The 16,934-nt window shown below is 40.8% G+C and overlaps 1 protein-coding gene across 1 annotated transcript in view; it reads left to right on the top strand.

The window, feature by feature from the left end:
• ARK2N (arkadia (RNF111) N-terminal like PKA signaling regulator 2N) overlaps positions 1-8,397 on the top strand; it is a 317,986-nt gene extending 309,589 nt beyond the window's left edge. The window contains exon 5 of the mRNA XM_053701074.1: positions 1-8,397. This exon is cut by the window's left edge and continues 250 nt beyond it. The gene's annotated coding sequence lies outside the window, so the exon portion shown is untranslated.
• The last annotated feature ends 8,537 nt before the right edge of the window (positions 8,398-16,934 follow it).

Here is a 16,934-nt window from a genome sequence, read left to right on the forward strand (position 1 = left end):
ACCAGGAGTCATGGAACTTTTCTTTTCTAGAAGTTCTCAGCTAATGAGCAAATAGTTATTATTTTAAGCACATTACATTTTTTTAATCTCTATTAGACGGCCAACCAGAAAAATAAAGACCTTGTCTGCTGCCTTTCCCGATATGACACCTACTCCAAAAACCATCTTGATATTAAGCACTTTCCTTACCCCCTCTCTCTATATTAATGAATTTAAATGCATCATTAAAAATAATATATGCATAAGTATATTTATACTGTTATACTAGAAAGTAGGGTTATTAATGCTATTCCTTAAGCACTTACACAGGACTTAGTTGCTTTCGTTTGATTTAGAAGTTTTTGTTCAGGGAATAATTTACTCTGTTTTTTTGAGGACACCTGATATTCACCTTCATATTCTGTAGGACCTGAGCATCTCTGACTTCTACAGAAGACATCTCCTGACTCTGGTCAAAGACAAAGGTGTTCCACTATAGGCCTTATTGCATTGTGGTATCCTTGTGATACAATATGTCTAAAAACAAAGACTATTAAACATAAATGAGCATTAGTTCACAGGAAAGATGTACGCAAATTGAATTGTATTTTATGAAACACTGTATGTAGTATTGTTTTATAATACAGGATATTTATTTGAAATTGGTTGGAGTCGTTCCATACCTGATCTGCTGATTTGTTCACGTTTTATCTCGCTAGCATATTGCAACATTACCTTTTAGATTTTGATGTCCTATAAGTGCTTGTACGGGAAGGACCCATAATAAGACTAGTGCCAGGTAAATGAGTATCAGAAGAGCAAGAGGTATTTAAAACGTTGGTCAGTTGTTAACCAAATAGTTATCCAACCACTGACTTGCAGGATTTAGATAACAATCCTTTCTTTTTTTTTACCTATGATTACAATAAAGAATGGAGATACCCTCCAAATATTCCACTTGTATCAAAATTTCAGATGTTTAAGATCTTAATTCAACACTTTCAGACTTTTACAGACCACCGTTGGCAGCATCCTCTCGATTTATGCAAGGGTTCCTGAGTCCAAACATTTCACTACCTTCTGGGTGTTTGGGTTACATGTTAGGGTAAAAAAAACAAACCTTTATCCAGTAAATGTTCTGTTTTCAGCTGTGATCTATAGTGATTTGCCATGTCTGCGATTGCCTCTTACTCCTCACTATCTGTATTTCTCTTTTAAAGGTGTATCCAGTCCACGGGTTCATCCATTACTTGTGGGATATTCTCCTTCCCAACAGGAAGCTGCAAGAGGACACCCACAGCAGAGCTGTCTATATTGCTCCTCCCCTAACTGCCACGCCCAGTCATTCTCTTGCAGCTCTCGACAAGAAAGGAAGTATCAAGAGAGATGTGGTGACTTAGTGTAGTTTTTACCTTCAATCAAAAGTTTGTTATTTTTAAACGGTACCGGCGTTGTACTGTTTTTACTCTCAGGCAGAAATTGGAAGAAGACTTCTGCCTGGAGGTTTGTTGATCTTAGCGTTTTTTAACTAAGGTCCATTGCTGTTCTCACACATAACTGAAGAGTATGGAAAGAAAACTTCAGTTGGGGGGACGGTCTGCAGATTGCCTGCTTTGAGGTATGTTCAGTATATTTTTTTTCTAGAGAGATAAGGTCTAGAAAATGCTGACAGTGCCTGGTATATTTAAGGTAAGCCTGATGCAGTGATTTAACAACAACTGGGATCATGCTTGCAAAAAGGGATAATATTCATGTTAATATCTATATTACTTAGTGTAAAAACGTTTGCATGATTTAGAAATAAAAACGTTTTTTCTCTGAGGGTGATAAATCTTTATTTGGGGCCTAGTTTCCACATGGCTTGTTAGATTACTCCTAGGAGTACTTTTTTAAGGCCCTCTGACTTTGAGTGCATGGTGGGAGGGGCCTATTTTCGTTTTCAGTCTGAGACATCCAGCTTCCCTGAATGAGTCCTCTGGCTTATAGGACCTCTATAGAGGGTTTTGTTCCTGCAAAAATCATTTTTAAGGGCAGGTAGGAGCCACAGCACAGCTGTGGCAGCTTGTTTAACTGTTTGTTAACAGGTTTAATGTTTTTCTAATTCGTTTTTGGGCCTGAGGGGTTAATCATCCATTTGCAAGTGGGTGCAATGCTGCTTTAGTCCCTTATACACACTGTAAAAAATTCGTAGAGTTTACTACTTTTTTTCCACTGTTTTGCAGTTTATGTGGTAGTTTTTTTCTCTTAAAGGCACAGTACTGTTTTTTATTATTGCTTTTTTCACATTTATTAAAGTGTTTTCCAAGCTTGCTGGTCTCATTACTAGTCTGTTAAACATGTTTGACATAGAGGAAACTCCTTGTTCATTATGTTTAGAAGCCATTGTGGAACCCCCTCTTAGAATGTGTACCAAATGCACTGACCTTTCTATAAGTTATAAAGACCATATTATGGCTTTTAAACCTATAACTCCCGCTCAAGTGACGCCAAGTACATCTAGCGCGTCCAATGCGTTTACTTTACAAGACATGGCGGCAGTTATGAATCACACCCTCACAGAGGTATTGTCCAAACTGCCAGGGTTACAAGGAAAGCGGGACAGCTCTGGGGCTAGAACAAATACAGAGCTCTCTGACGCTTTAGTAGCTATGTCTGATATACCCTCACAATGTGCAGAAGTTGAAGCAGGAGAGCTTCTATCTGTGGGTGACTTCTCTGATTCAGGGAAGGCGTTACTTCAGTCTGACTCTGCATGTTGCTCAGGGAGGATTTAGCGACTCTGGATGACTGTGACACCATTGTAGTCCCAGAGAAATTGTGTAAAATGGACACATACTTTGCAGTGCCTGTTTACACTGATGTTTTTCCAATCCCTAAGAGGTTTTCAGAAATTATTACTAAGGAATGGGATAGACCAGGTGTGCCATTCTCTTCCCCTCCTGCTTTTAAGAAAATGTTTCCTATAAATGCCGCTACTCTGGACTTGTGGCAGACGGTCCCTAAGGTGGAGGGAGCAGTCTCTACCCTAGCTAAGCGTACAACTATTCCTGTCGAGGACAGTTGTGCTTTCCTAGATCCTATGGATAAGAAATTAGAGGGTTTCCTTAAGAAAATCTTTATACAACAAGGTTTTATTCTCCAGCCACTTGCATGCATTGCCCCAGTCACTGCTGCAGCGGCTTTACAGGTAGAGACCCCGTTGGATGATATCCTTGACAGGCTTAAAGCTCTTAAAGGGACACTGTACCCAAAATTTTTCTTTTGTGATTCAGATTGAGCATGAAATTTTAAGCAACTTTCTAATTTACTCCTATTATCAAATTTTCTTCATTCTCTTGGTATCTTTATTTGAAATGCAAGAACGTAAGTTTAGATGCCGGCCCATTTTTGGTGAACAACCTGGGTTGTCCTTGCTGATTGGTGGATAAATTCATCCACCAATAAAAAAGTGCTGTCCAGAGTACTGAAACCAAGAAAAAGCTTAGATGCCTTCTTTTTCAAATAATGATTGCAAGAGAACGAAGAAAAATTGATAATAGGAGTAAATTAGAAAGTTGCTTAAAATTGCATGCTCTTTCTGAATTACAAAAGGAAAAATTTGGGTTCAGTGTCCCTTTAAGTTAGCCAATTCACTTATTTCTGATGCCGTTTTTCATTTAACCAAGCTAACGGCTAAAAATTCAGGTTTTGCCATTCAGGCACGTAGAGCGATATGGCTTAAATCCTGGTCAGCTGATGTCACTTCAAAGTCTAAACTTCTCAAGATCCCCTTCAAAGGGCAGACCCTATTTGGGCCTGGACTGAAGGAGATCATTTCTGATATTACTGGAGGAAAAGGCCACGCCCTTCCCCAGGATAGGTCCAAATTTTCGTTCCTTTCGATACTTCAAGAGTGGCGCAGCTTCATCTTCTTCTTCTACAAAACAAGAGGGAAATTTTGCCCAGTCCAAGCCAGTCTGGAGACCGAACCAGGCTTGGAAAGAGGGGAAACAGGCCGAAACAGGCCAAAAAGCCTGCTGCTGCCTCTAAGACAGCATGAAGGAGTAGCCCCCGATCCGGGACCGGATCTAGTGGGGGGCAGACTTTCTCTCTTCGCCCAGGCTTGGGCAAGAGACGTCCAGGATCCCTGGGCTCTGGAGTTGTTTCCCAGGGATATCTTCTGGATTTCAAAGCTTCATCTCCAAAGGGGAGATTTCATCTCTCACAATTATCTGCAAACCAGATAAAGAGAGAGGCATTCTTACATTGCGTTCAAGACCTACTAGTTATGGGTGTGATCCACCCAGTTCCAAAGGAGGAACAGGGGCAGGGCTTCTATTCAAATCTGTTTATAGTTCCCAAGAAAGAGGGAACTTTCAGACCAATCTTGGATCTCAAGATCCTAAACAAATTTCTCAGGGTCCCATCCTTCAAGATGGAGACTATTTGAACCATCCTGCCTATGATCCAGGAGGGTCAATATATGACTACCGTGTATTTAAAGGATGCTTATCTACATATTCCGATACACAGGGATCATCATCAGTTTCTCAGGTTCGCCTTCCTAGACAGGCATTACCAGTTTGTGGCTCTTCCCTTCAGGTTAGCCATGGCACCAAGAATCTTTACGAAGGTTCTAGGGTCTCTTCTGGTGGTTCTAAGACCGCGGGGTATAGCAGTAGCCCCTTACCTAGACGACATCCTGATACAGGCGTCAACTTTTCATATCGCCAGGTACCATACGGACATTGTTCTGGCATTCCTAAGGTCTCACGGGTGGAAGGTGAACGAAGGAAAGAGTTCTCTTTCACCTCTCACAAGAGTTTCCTTCCTAGGAACTCTGATAGATTCAGTAGAAATGAAGATTTATCTGACAGAGGTCAGGTTGTCAAAACTTCTAACTTCCTGCCGTGCTCTTTATTCCATTTCTCGTCCGTCAGTGGCTCAGTGTATGGAGGTAATCAGATTAATGGTAGTGGCAATGGACATAGTTCCGTTTGCCCACCTACATCTCAGACCACTGCAACTTTGCATGCTCAATCAGTGGAATAGGGATTACATAGATTTGTCCCCTCTACTAAATCTGGATCAAGAGACCAGGGATTCTCTTCTCTGGTGGCTATCTCGGGTCCATCTGTCCAAGGGAATGAGTTTCCGCAGGCCAGAATGGACTATAGTAACGACAGATGCCAGCCTTCTGGGCTGGGGTGCAGTCTGGAACTCCCTGAAGGCTCAGGGTTCGTGGACTCAGGAGGAGGCCCTCCTTCCGATAAACATTCTGGAACTAAGAGCGATATTCAATGCTCTTCAGGCTTGGCCTCAGCTAGCTGCGGTCAGGTTCATCAGATTTCAGTCGGACAACATCAGGACTGTAGCCTATATCAACCATCAGGGGGGAACAAGGAGCCCCCTGGCAATGTTGGAGGTTTCAAAGATAATTCTATGGGCAGAGGTTCACTCTTGCCATCTCTCAGCTATCCATATCCCAGGAGTAGAGAACTGGGAGGTGGATTTTCTAAGTCGGCAGACTTTTCATCCGGGGGAGTGGGAGCTCCATCCGGAGGTATTTGCCCAGTTGATCCAACTTTGGGGCAAACCAGAACTGGATCTCATGGCGTCTCGTCAGAACGCCAAGCTTCCTTGTTACGGGTCCAGGGATCACAAGGCAGCGCTGATAGATGCTCTAGCAGCGCCCTGGTCCTTCAGCCTGGCTTATGTGTTTCCATTGTTTTCTCTGCTCCCTCGTCTGATTGCCAAGATCAAGCAGGAGAGAGCTTCGGTGATCTTGATAGCCCCTGCGTGGCCACGCAGGACTTGGTATGCAGATCTGGTGGACATATCATCCTTTCCACCATGGACTCTGCCGCTAAGGCAGGACCTTCTACTTCAAGGTTCCTTCAAACATCCAAATCTAATTTCTCTACGTCTGACTGCTTGGAGATTGAATGCTTGATTCTACCAAAGCGTGGTTTTTCCGAATCAGTCATTGATACCTTAATTCAGGCTCGAAAGCCTGTCACCAGGAAAATCTATCATAAGATATGGTTTAAATATCTTCATTGGTGTGAATCCAAGGGTTACTCATGGAGTAAGGTCAGGATTCCTAGAATATTATCTTTTCTCCAAGAAGGATTGTCAGCTAGTTCCTTAAAGGGACAGATTTCTGCTCTGTCTATTCTTTTGCACAAACGTCTGGCTGAGGTTCTAGACGTTCAGGCGTTTTGTCAGACTTTAGTTAGACTCAAGCCTGTGTTTAAACCTGTTGTTCCGCCATGGAGTTTAAATTTAGTTCTTAAAGTTCTTCAAGGGGTTCCCTTTGAACCTTTGCATTCCATAGATATTAAGCTTTTATCTTGGAAAGTTCTATTTTTAGTAGCTATCTCCTCGGTTCGAAGAGTTTCGGAGTTATCTGATTTACAGTGTGATTCCCCTTATCTGATTTTCCATGCAGATAAGGTAGTGTTACGTACCAAACCTGGGTTTCTGCCTAAGGTGGTATCTAATAAGAATTTCAATCAGGAGATTGTTGTTCCTTCCCTATGTCTTAATCCTTTTTCAAAGAAGGAACGTCTATTACACAATCTTGATGTGGTTAGTGCTTTAAAGTTTTATTTACAAGCTACGAAAGATTTTCGTCAAACATCTGCTTTGTTTGTTGTCTACTCTGGACAGAGGAGAGGCCAAAAGGCTTCGGCAACTGCTCTTTCCTTTTGCCTAAGAAGCATAATTCGCTTAGCTTATGAGACTGCTAGCCAGCAGCCTCCTGAAAGAATTACAGCTCATTATACTAGAGCAGTAGCTTCCACATGGGCTTTTAAACATGAGGCCTCTGTTGAACAGATTTGTAAGGCGGCGACTTGGTCTTCGCTTCATACCTTTTCTAAATTCTATAAATTTGATACTTTTGCTTCTTCGGAGGCTTTTTTTGGGAGAAAGGTCTTACAGGCAGTGGTGCCTTCCATTTAAGTTTCCTGCCTTGTCCCTCCCTTCATCCGTGTCCTAAAGCTTTGGTATTGGTATCCCACAAGTAATGGATGAACCCGTGGACTGGATACACCTTTACAAGAGAAAACTAAATTTATGCTTACCTGATAAATTTATTTCTCTTGTGGTGTATCCAGTCCACGGCCCTCCCTGTCATTTTAAGGCAGGTGTTTTTTATTTTTAAACTACAGTCACCACTGCACCCTATAGTTTCTCCTTTTTTTCTTGCTTGTCTTTGTTCGAATGATTGGGGGTGGCAGTTAGGGGAGGAGCTATATAGACAGCTCTGCTGTGGGTGTCCTCTTGCAGCTTCCTTTTGGGAAGGAGAATATCCCACAAGTAATGGATGAACCCGTGGACTGGATACACCACAAGAGAAATAAATTTATCAGGTAAGCATAAATTTTGTTTTTGTACTTTTTAAAAAAAAATTTTTTTTTAAATTCATTAACATATGTAATGTTAAAGGGAACTGGCCATATAATGCTTTAGTAAAATCATATTTTACTTTTCTGCTTATTATAGGAGGATGTGTTACTACCAGAACACATTTATAGTTGATTTATAAGCTAATATTAAAATCTGTAATTGCTGTGACTTCCATGCAAGTACAATGCAGAACAAGGACTCATGCTAGGGTCAAAAGTTACACAAAGCCCTTGTACCAGATGCCTTTACATTATAGGTTGAGTACACCATAGCTGAAAAGGATTCTGGACAAGAGCTTACAATCAGTCGCATGTATGTACAAAAAGAATATGATTGAGTCTGTGCTAGGCTTCCTTCAGTTGTGCACTGTTATTGTCTCAAATATGTATTTTAGTCTGTTGCTGTTTTATTTTTTATTGAAGACACTACTTCTGTTTCTTTTAACCAATTTTAAGTTGTTCAAATTAGAACACAATCACTGGATGTATGTTGGTGATGTTGGAGGAGCAAAGGAATGCCTATCTTAAACATTCGTCTCCCATCTGTCTTTATAAATGTTTTTTTGCTCTTCAGTAAAGTGAATTTTGAGCCATTGTATGGCTGAATAAAATGCACTTGTTGGTTCTGTAGACCAACGGCTGGTAATAATACTTGGAATTTATTGCAGTGAAGACGAATCAAAATGTGGGGCATTGAAAAGAACTGTGCTTACTTGATTCTATTTTCGTAGAACAATCGTTCAGTAGCTCCCATTAAACACTTCAGGAAAAGTTGGATCTGCTACGTTTCGTTTTACAATACGTTGAAAGCCCCTTTGGCTGTTACGGGAATAATATAATGAAATCTTCATTTTCTCTTAACTTTCCGTTTTCATCTAGTTTTGGGGTTTGGGAGGGAAGAAACAAGAGTGTTATAAATACATATATTTTTGGTGCAAGATGAGACCTGTTTTTTGCAACAAGTTGTAGCATAAAAGTTAAAACTATTTTAAAAATGAATAAAATAGAGTGAATTATTTAAAGATTATTTTGTTTCCTTTGTATTTATTTGATTATTTATTTCACGGCATCACACAAGAAAGTGACTAATGTTGAGATAAGACTGTTGCTTAATTGAATTGTTGTAAAAAATGTTTTGTATACAATTACCTACATATAGAATACTAGTGTAAAGGGCACAGTTTTAATCACCTTTGCTGCTAACTAAGCCCTTTTTACTCCCTTGTGCTAAACTGATTTTTTTTATTTGTTTGCTGCTGAAATTAAAAGCCTATTGTGAGTAAATTATCAGTGAGTGATCCTTACAAATTATATATAGGTTTTTCTTTCTAATGACACTGAGTCCATGGATCATCTCAAATTACTATTGGGAATATCAAAGCTGTTAAGTATCATCTCCCTTCCCTCCAACCCCCGTCATTCTCTTTGCCTACGTTAAAAGCAAGGTGGTAAAGTTTAGGTGTCTGAAAGAAGATTCTTCAATCAAGATTTTATTATTTTAAAGCAGAGCAAGATTGCCCTGCTTCTTCCTGTGGTTTAGCCGTAGCCCATGTCAGTCTCTTCAGTAGAGCAGTGGTGACTTTTAAGCAATTGGGAACTTGTGGGGTATAATCCTCACGGCGCCTCCCAAGTAGTTGTTGCTGCTCTCTCCTGAAAGCCTGATTAGGGTTAGTCAGTCTTTTTTCCTAATACAGGGAGTGCAGAATTATTAGGCAAGTTGTATTTTTGAGGATTAATTTTATTATTGAACAACAACCATGTTCTCAATGAACCCAAAAAACTCATTAATATCAAAGCTGAATGTTTTTGGAAGTAGTTTTTAGTTTGTTTTTAGTTTTAGCTATTTTAGGGGGGTATCTGTGTGTGCAGGTGACTATTACTGTGCATAATTATTAGGCAACTTAACAAAAAACAAATATATACCCATTTCAATTATTTATTTTTACCAGTGAAACCAATATAACATCTCAACATTCACAAATATACATTTCTGACATTCAAAAACAAAACAAAAACAAATCAGTGACCAATATAGCCACCTTTCTTTGCAAGGACACTCAAAAGCCTGCCATCCATGGATTCTGTCAGTGTTTTGATCTGTTCACCATCAACATTGCGTGCAGCAGCAACCACAGCCTCCCAGACACTGTTCAGAGAGGTGTACTGTTTTCCCTCCTTGTAAATCTCACATTTGATGATGGACCACAGGTTCTCAATGGGGTTCAGATCAGGTGAACAAGGAGGCCATGTCATTAGATTTTCTTCTTTTATACCCTTTCTTGCCAGCCACGCTGTGGAGTACTTGGACGCGTGTGATGGAGCATTGTCCTGCATGAAAATCATGTTTTTCTTGAAGGATGCAGACTTCTTCCTGTACCACTGCTTGAAGAAGGTGTCTTCCAGAAACTGGCAGTAGGACTGGGAGTTGAGCTTGACTCCATCCTCAACCCGAAAAGGCCCCACAAGCTCATCTTTGATGATACCAGCCCAAACCAGTACTCCACATCCACCTTGCTGGCATCTGAGTCGGACTGGAGCTCTCTGCCCTTTACCAATCCAGCCACGGGCCCATCCATCTGGCCCATCAAGACTCACTCTCATTTCATCAGTCCATAAAACCTTAGAAAAATCAGTCTTGAGATATTTCTTGGCCCAGTCTTGACGTTTCAGCTTGTGTGTCTTGTTCAGTGGTGGTCGTCTTTCAGCCTTTCTTACCTTGGCCATGTCTCTGTGTATTGCACACCTTGTGCTTTTGGGCACTCCAGTGATGTTGCAGCTCTGAAATATGGCCAAACTGGTGGCAAGTGGCATCTTGGCAGCTGCACGCTTGACTTTTCTCAGTTCATGGGCAGTTATTTTGTGCCTTGGTTTTTCCACACGCTTCTTGCGACCCTGTTGACTATTTTGAATGAAACGCTTGATTGTTCGATGATCACGCTTCAGAAGCTTTGCGATTTTAAGAGTGCTGCTTCCCTCTGCAAGATATCTCACTATTTTTGACTTTTCTGAGCCTGGAAGTCCTTCTTTTGACCCATTTTGCCAAAGGAAAGGAAGTTGCCTAATAATTATGCACACCTGATATAGGGTGTTGATGTCATTAGACCACACCTCTTCTCATTACAGAGATGCACATCACCTAATATGCTTAATTGGTAGTAGGCTTTCGAGCCTATACAGCTTGGAGTAAGACAACATGCATAAAGAGGATGATGTGGTCAAAATACTCATTTGCCTAATAATTCTGCACTCCCTGTATTCCCATGGGTCAATGTGAGGGTGATTACCTCTCATACCATGTGAGCTGCCCTGCTGTTGGGCAGATTGATCTTCATGTAAGTGCCTATTTTTATTTTCTTGAATAGGACAAGAGACGAATATGGCACTTTATCAGTTAAATACTAGTTTTTGGGAAGTTAAACACTTATAATCCTTTTTGGGGTTAATAGGACTTAAGTTGGCAGTGTATTCAGGCACTGGGGACGTTAAATCTTTTGGAGAGGCTCAGATGTGTTTTATTCTGGTTTAATTCCGGACTTTATGGGACGAGAGTCAGTGTGTTTTTTCTGTGTGACAAGGCTCCGGCATTGATGGTAATGGCGGCTGGGCCCTTTCTAGATAGAAACGCCCACGAATGGGACGGGCGGTTTCTCTGAGGCGGCAATTTAGTGTTGCGCGCCTTTCCAGAACATTTCCTGTTAGTTCCGGTCCGGAGTGTTATTTTACTACGTCTCTGCTAGTAGATGAGTTGTATGAATCATCATAGCCATTTTGAACAGCTAGATTTTGCGTCTGGATCGTATTCCGTGTTAATCCGGTTTCACAGGACAGGTAGACGCCTCAGCAAGCAGTGCTCAGGTGAGGAGTATGTCTGAGGTTTATAGTTAACTGCTGCTTAGCGGTAGTTTAAAGTATAAAAGAAAATAATTTTTACTTTTAAAATTAAAGTGACAGTAACTTTTTTTGGTGTTATTTTATTTTCATTTTTTCTAAATAAATAAAGCAGTTGCGTTTGTTTTGTTTGAACATTGAGTAAAGATCAAGAGGCCCTGCAAAACGTTACATGTAGCTTATGTTTTGACTCTAATGTGGAACTCCCAATCCCTTTTTGTTCATCATGTATTGAAAGAACATTTAAATTACAGGGATAGACTTTTTGATTCTGAGCAATCATTAGCTAAGGTGGATGCTGTTCAGGGGTCCTCTGTTCAAGATATGCCGCAGCTTTCTCCTCAAGTGTCCCAAACATTATCATCTACGCATGCAGTGCCCTGCACTTCCTCTCTCACTCCGGTTGGAGTTACGTTGCAAGACATTGCTACCCACATATCTTCTGAGGTAACTGATGCGCTATCTGCTTTTCCCATGCTACAGGGAAAGCGCCAGAGGAAATCTAAGGAATCAGTGAGTAAGGTTTCTGACAGTTGTGGCTATCCTGATTGTTTCTTCCCAGAAGTCTGAGGAGGAAGATACTTCGTTAGCATCTGAGGGTGAAGACTCAGACAGCGTAATTCCTTCTGCTGATGCTGAAGTTGTATCCTTCAGGTTTAAGCTAGAACACCTCCGGTTGTTAATTAAGGAGGTTTTGGCCACCTTGGATGACTCTGACATGACTGTCGTAGTCAATCCTAAAAAGTCCAGTAAGTTAAACAAATACTTTGACGTTCCTTCCTTGGTGGAGGTTTTTCTTGTTCCAGACCAGGCTACAGAGATTATTGCCCATGAATGGGAGAGACCGGGTATTCCTTTTTCTCCATCCCCAATTTTTAAAAAGATGTTTACAATAGCTGACACTATCAAGGAGTCTTTGGCAGACAGTCCCCAAGGTGGAAGGGGCCATTTCCACTTTTGCTAAGAGAACCACTATTCCCATAGAGGATATCTGTTCCTTTAAGGATCCTATGGATAAGAAGTTGGAAGGTTTACTTAAAAAGATGCATGTACACTAGGGTTTACAATGGCAACCTGCGGTGTGTATTGCTACCGTCACCAGTGCGGCGGCATACTGGTTTGCTGCGTTGTCTTAATCTATTCAGACAGATACTCCCCTTGAGGAGATCTAGGATAGGATCAAGTTGGCCAGTTCCTTTATTATGGATGCTTCTGTACAAGTTATTAAATTGGGAGCAAAGATTTCTGGTTTTGCAGTACTTGCCCACAGAGCTTTATGGTTCAAATTATGGTCTGCGGATGTGTCATCTAAGCTTTTGGCGATTCACTACAAGGGTAAGACCTTGTTTGGGCCAGGCTTGGCTGAAATTATTTCAGACATTACGGGAGGTAAGGGTAATTTCCTCCCTCAGGATAAGAGGAATAAGCAGAAGGGACGTCAGAGTAATTTTCGTTCCTTTCGAAACTTCAAGGGTAAAACTTCCTCTGCCAAGCAAGAACAGTCCAAGCCTTCCTGGAGGTCCCACTAGTCTTGGAACAAGGGGAAGTATCTAGAAAGACTGGGATTGGGAGCAGTCTGGGGCTCACTAAAGGCTCAGGGGACATGGACTCGGGAGGAGTCTGTTCTCTCTATAAACATTCTAGAGCTGAGGGCAATCTTCAATGCTCTTCTTCCCTGGCCTCAGTTAACTTCAGCACGGTTTATCAGGTTCCAGTCGGACAACATAACTTCAGTGGCTTACATCAACCATCATGGAGGAACTCTGAGTTCCTTGGCCATGAGAGAGGTTGCCAAGATTATCCAGTGGGCAGAGACCCACAACTGCTGTCTATCTGCAATCCACTTTCCAGAAGTGGTCAACTGGGAAGCGGATTTTCTGAGCAGACAGACCTTTTACCCGGGGAAGTGGGAACTCCATCCGGAGGAGTTTTACAACTTTATTCTCAAATGGGGACAGCCGGAGCTGGATCTCATGGCATCTCGACAGATTGACAAGCTCCCGAGGTACGGGTCGAGGTCAAGGGATCCTCAGGCTGTACTGATAGATGCTCTGGCAGGCCCTTGGAATTTCAGTCTAGCATACCTATTTCCTCCATTCACTCTCCTTCCTCGAGTCATTGCTCGAATCAAACAGGAGAGGGCGTCAGTGGTTCTCATTGCACCGGCGTGGCCTCACAAGATCTGGTATGCAGACCTAGTGGAGATGTCATCTCTTCCACCTTCGAGACTTCCATTGAGGAAGGACCTACTTCAAGGGCCCTTCCTTCACCCAAATCTCGTTTCTCTGAAGCTGACTGTTTGGAGATTGAACGCTTAATTTTATCTAAGCGTGGTTTTTCTGATTCAGTCATTGAGACCATGATTCAGGCTTGTAAACCTGTTACCAGAAAGATGTACTATAAGATTTAGCGTAGATATCTGTATTGGTGTGAATACAGAGGTTTCTCTTGGAGTAGAGTTCGGATTCCTAGGATTTTGTCTTTTCTCCAGGAAGGTCTGAAGGGATTATCTGCTAGTACCTTGAAGGGTCAAATATCCGCCTTGTCTATTTTGTTGCATAAACGACTGGTGGATGTACCAGACGTGCAATCTTTCTGTCAGGCCTTGGTTAGAATCAGGCCTTTGTTCAAACCTGTTACTCCTTCCTGGAGTCTTAAAGGATTACTTTCTGTTATAATTTTTAAGCTAAACAACTAACATATTAAAGTTAATAAACATCAATTAAAACCTACTGACCTATATTTTCTCCAAAACGAAGTTTCATAACATTCTAAAAGTTATATCTTTTATTCGCCGATGATGTCACGTTATCCTGCCCACTATTTTCAGCACTGAGTGTTCAAAATACTTAAACCAATAACTTTGTGTTTAAAGCGCCATTTTGAAACCTAGGTATTGTAAACGGATTGGTACAGAGCAAAGGATTCCCACGGAGTGGGTTTGGAAAACAATTAAATTTGCAGATAAGATTTCTGATATACGGTAGAGATATGTTAATGAAATGCTATTGATAAAAAGCGTATTTGGGTAGTTAGTTAGTAACAGGCATAGAAAATATTTACTTACAGTGCCCTTTAACCTTGTTAATAAAGTTCTTCAGCAGGCTCCGTTTGAGCCTATGCATTTCTTAGATATTAAGATGTTATCTTGGAAGGGTTTGTTTCTTGTTAGAATTTATTCTGCTTGTAGAGTCTCAGACCTCTCGGCATTGCAGTGTGAATCCCCTTACCTTATTTTTCATTCATATAAGGTAATTCTGCATACTAAGTTAGGGTTCCTCCCTAAAGTGGTTTCGGATAGGAACATTATTCAAGAAATCGTTGTTCCTTCTTTGTGTCCTAACCCTTCTTCTCATAAAGAGCGTCTGCTGCACAACCTAGATGTGGTGCGTGCATTGAAATACTATTTACAGGCGACTAAGGATTTTCGCGAGTCTTCTGCTTTGATGTTTTCTCTAGGAAACGCAAAGGTCAGAATGCTACGGCTACGTCTCTTTCTTTGTGGCTGAAGAATATAATTTGTTTGGCCTATGAAACTGCTGGACAGCAGCCGCCTGAGAGAATCACGGCTCATTCCACGAGGGCTGTTTCCTCTTCCTGGGTATTCAAAAATGAAGCTTCTGTGAAACAAATTTGCAAGGCTGCAACTTGGTCCTCTCTAAAAAATTTTATAAATTTGATTCTTTTGCCTCGGCTGAGTCTTCTTTTGGGAGAAAGGTCCTTCAAGCAGTGGTGCCTTCCGTTTAGGTTCCCTGTCTTGTCCCTCCCTTATCATTTGTGTCCTCTAGCTTGGGTATTGATTCCCAATAGTAATTAGAGATGATCCGTGGACTCACCATGTCATTAGAAAGAAAGCAAAATTTATGCTTACCTGATAAATTTATTTATTTCTTGACACGGTGAGTCCACGGCCCGCCCTTTTCTTTCATGTAATTGGCAAGAGTCCATGAGCAAGTGACGTATGGGATATACATTCCTACCAGGAGGGACAAAGTTTCCCAAACCTCAAAATGCCTATAAATACACCCCTCACCACACCCACAATTCAGTTTTACAAACTTTGCCTCCCATGGAGTTTGTGCTAGATTTCTACGTTGATATGCACTTCGCAGCAGCCTGAAGCCCGGTTTTCCTCTGAGTGCAGTGAATGTCAGGGATGTGAAGAGAGTATTGCCTATTTGAATACCATGGTCTTCCTAGGGGATCTATTTCTTAGGTTCTCTGTTATCAGTCGTAGAGATTTCTTCTCCTACCTCCCTTTTCAGATCGACGATATACTCTTATATACCATTACCTCTACTGATTCTCGTTTCAGTACTGGTTTGGTTATCTACTATATGTAGATGAGTGTCTTAGGGTAAGTAAGTCTTATTTTATTTATGACACTCTAAGCTATGGTTTGCCACTTTATATGTAAAGTTCTAAATATATGTTTTATACTATATTTGCCATGATTCAGGTCAATCAGTTTATTTTCCTTCATTCAGACTGTCAGTTTCATTTTTTGGGAAAATGCATATGAATATAAAATATTTTTCTTACCCAATATATTTTTAATTTGACTTTTTTCTTCTAAATTGCGGGCTTTTAGGCTCGCGGGTGCAAAAAATGCTAGAATTTATTGCGTCATTTTTGGCGTGAGACTTTTTTGGCGCGAGATTGACGTTTGTTTGACGTCATTTACAACGTCAACTACGACGCTGGAAGTTTTCACGTAGTTGCGTCATTTTTGACTCGTGTTTGTTGCAGACGTTTTGGCGCCAAAAAATGTGGGCGTCATACTTGGTGCCAGTTTTTTTCACATTACTTCAGTCTCACTTTTCAGTTGCTTCTGGTTTCTAGAGGCTTGTTCTGTTTTGCATTTTTTCCCATTCCTGAAACTGTCATTTAAGGAATTTGATAATTTTGCTTTATATGTTGTTTTTTCTATTACATATTGCAAGATGTCACAACCTGACCCTGGATCAGAATCTACTTCTGGAAAGACGCTGCCTGATGTCGGTTCTACCAAAGCTAAGTGCATTTGTTGTAAACTTTTGGTAACTGTTCCTACGGCTGTAGTTTGTGTTAGTTGTCATGATAAACTATCAAACGCAGATAATATTTCCATTAGTAATAATTCATTACCTGTTGTTGTTCCATCAACATCTAATGTTCAGGATGTTCCTGTTAATGTAAAAGAATTTGTTTCTAATTCTATTCGGAAGGCTTTGTCTGTTATACCTCCTTCTAGTAAACGTAAAAGGTCTTTTAAAACTTCTCATAAATCAGATGAATTTTTAAGTGACCGCCTTCATTCTGACTTATCTATTTCTGATGAGGATCTATCTGGTTCAGAGAATTCTGCCTCAGATATTGACACTGATAAATCTTCATATTTGTTTAAAATGGAGTTTATTCGTTCTTTACTGAAAGCAGTGTTGATTGCATTAGATATGGAGGAGTCTAGTCCTCTTGATATTAAAACTAGTAAGCGTTTAAATTCGGTTTTTAAACCTCATGTAGTTATACCAGACGTTTTTCCAGTTCCTGATGCTATTTCAGAAGTACTTTCTTGGGAATGGAATAGACTGGGTACTTCATTTACTCCTTCTCCAAGGTTTAAGAAATTGTACCCTTTGCCATCCAATAGATTAGAGTTTTGGGAGAAAATCCCCAAAGTTGATGGGGCTATCT

The sequence above is a fragment of the Bombina bombina genome, chromosome 2, assembly GCF_027579735.1.
Source record: "Bombina bombina isolate aBomBom1 chromosome 2, aBomBom1.pri, whole genome shotgun sequence".
Classification (NCBI taxonomy): Eukaryota; Metazoa; Chordata; class Amphibia; order Anura; family Bombinatoridae; genus Bombina; species Bombina bombina.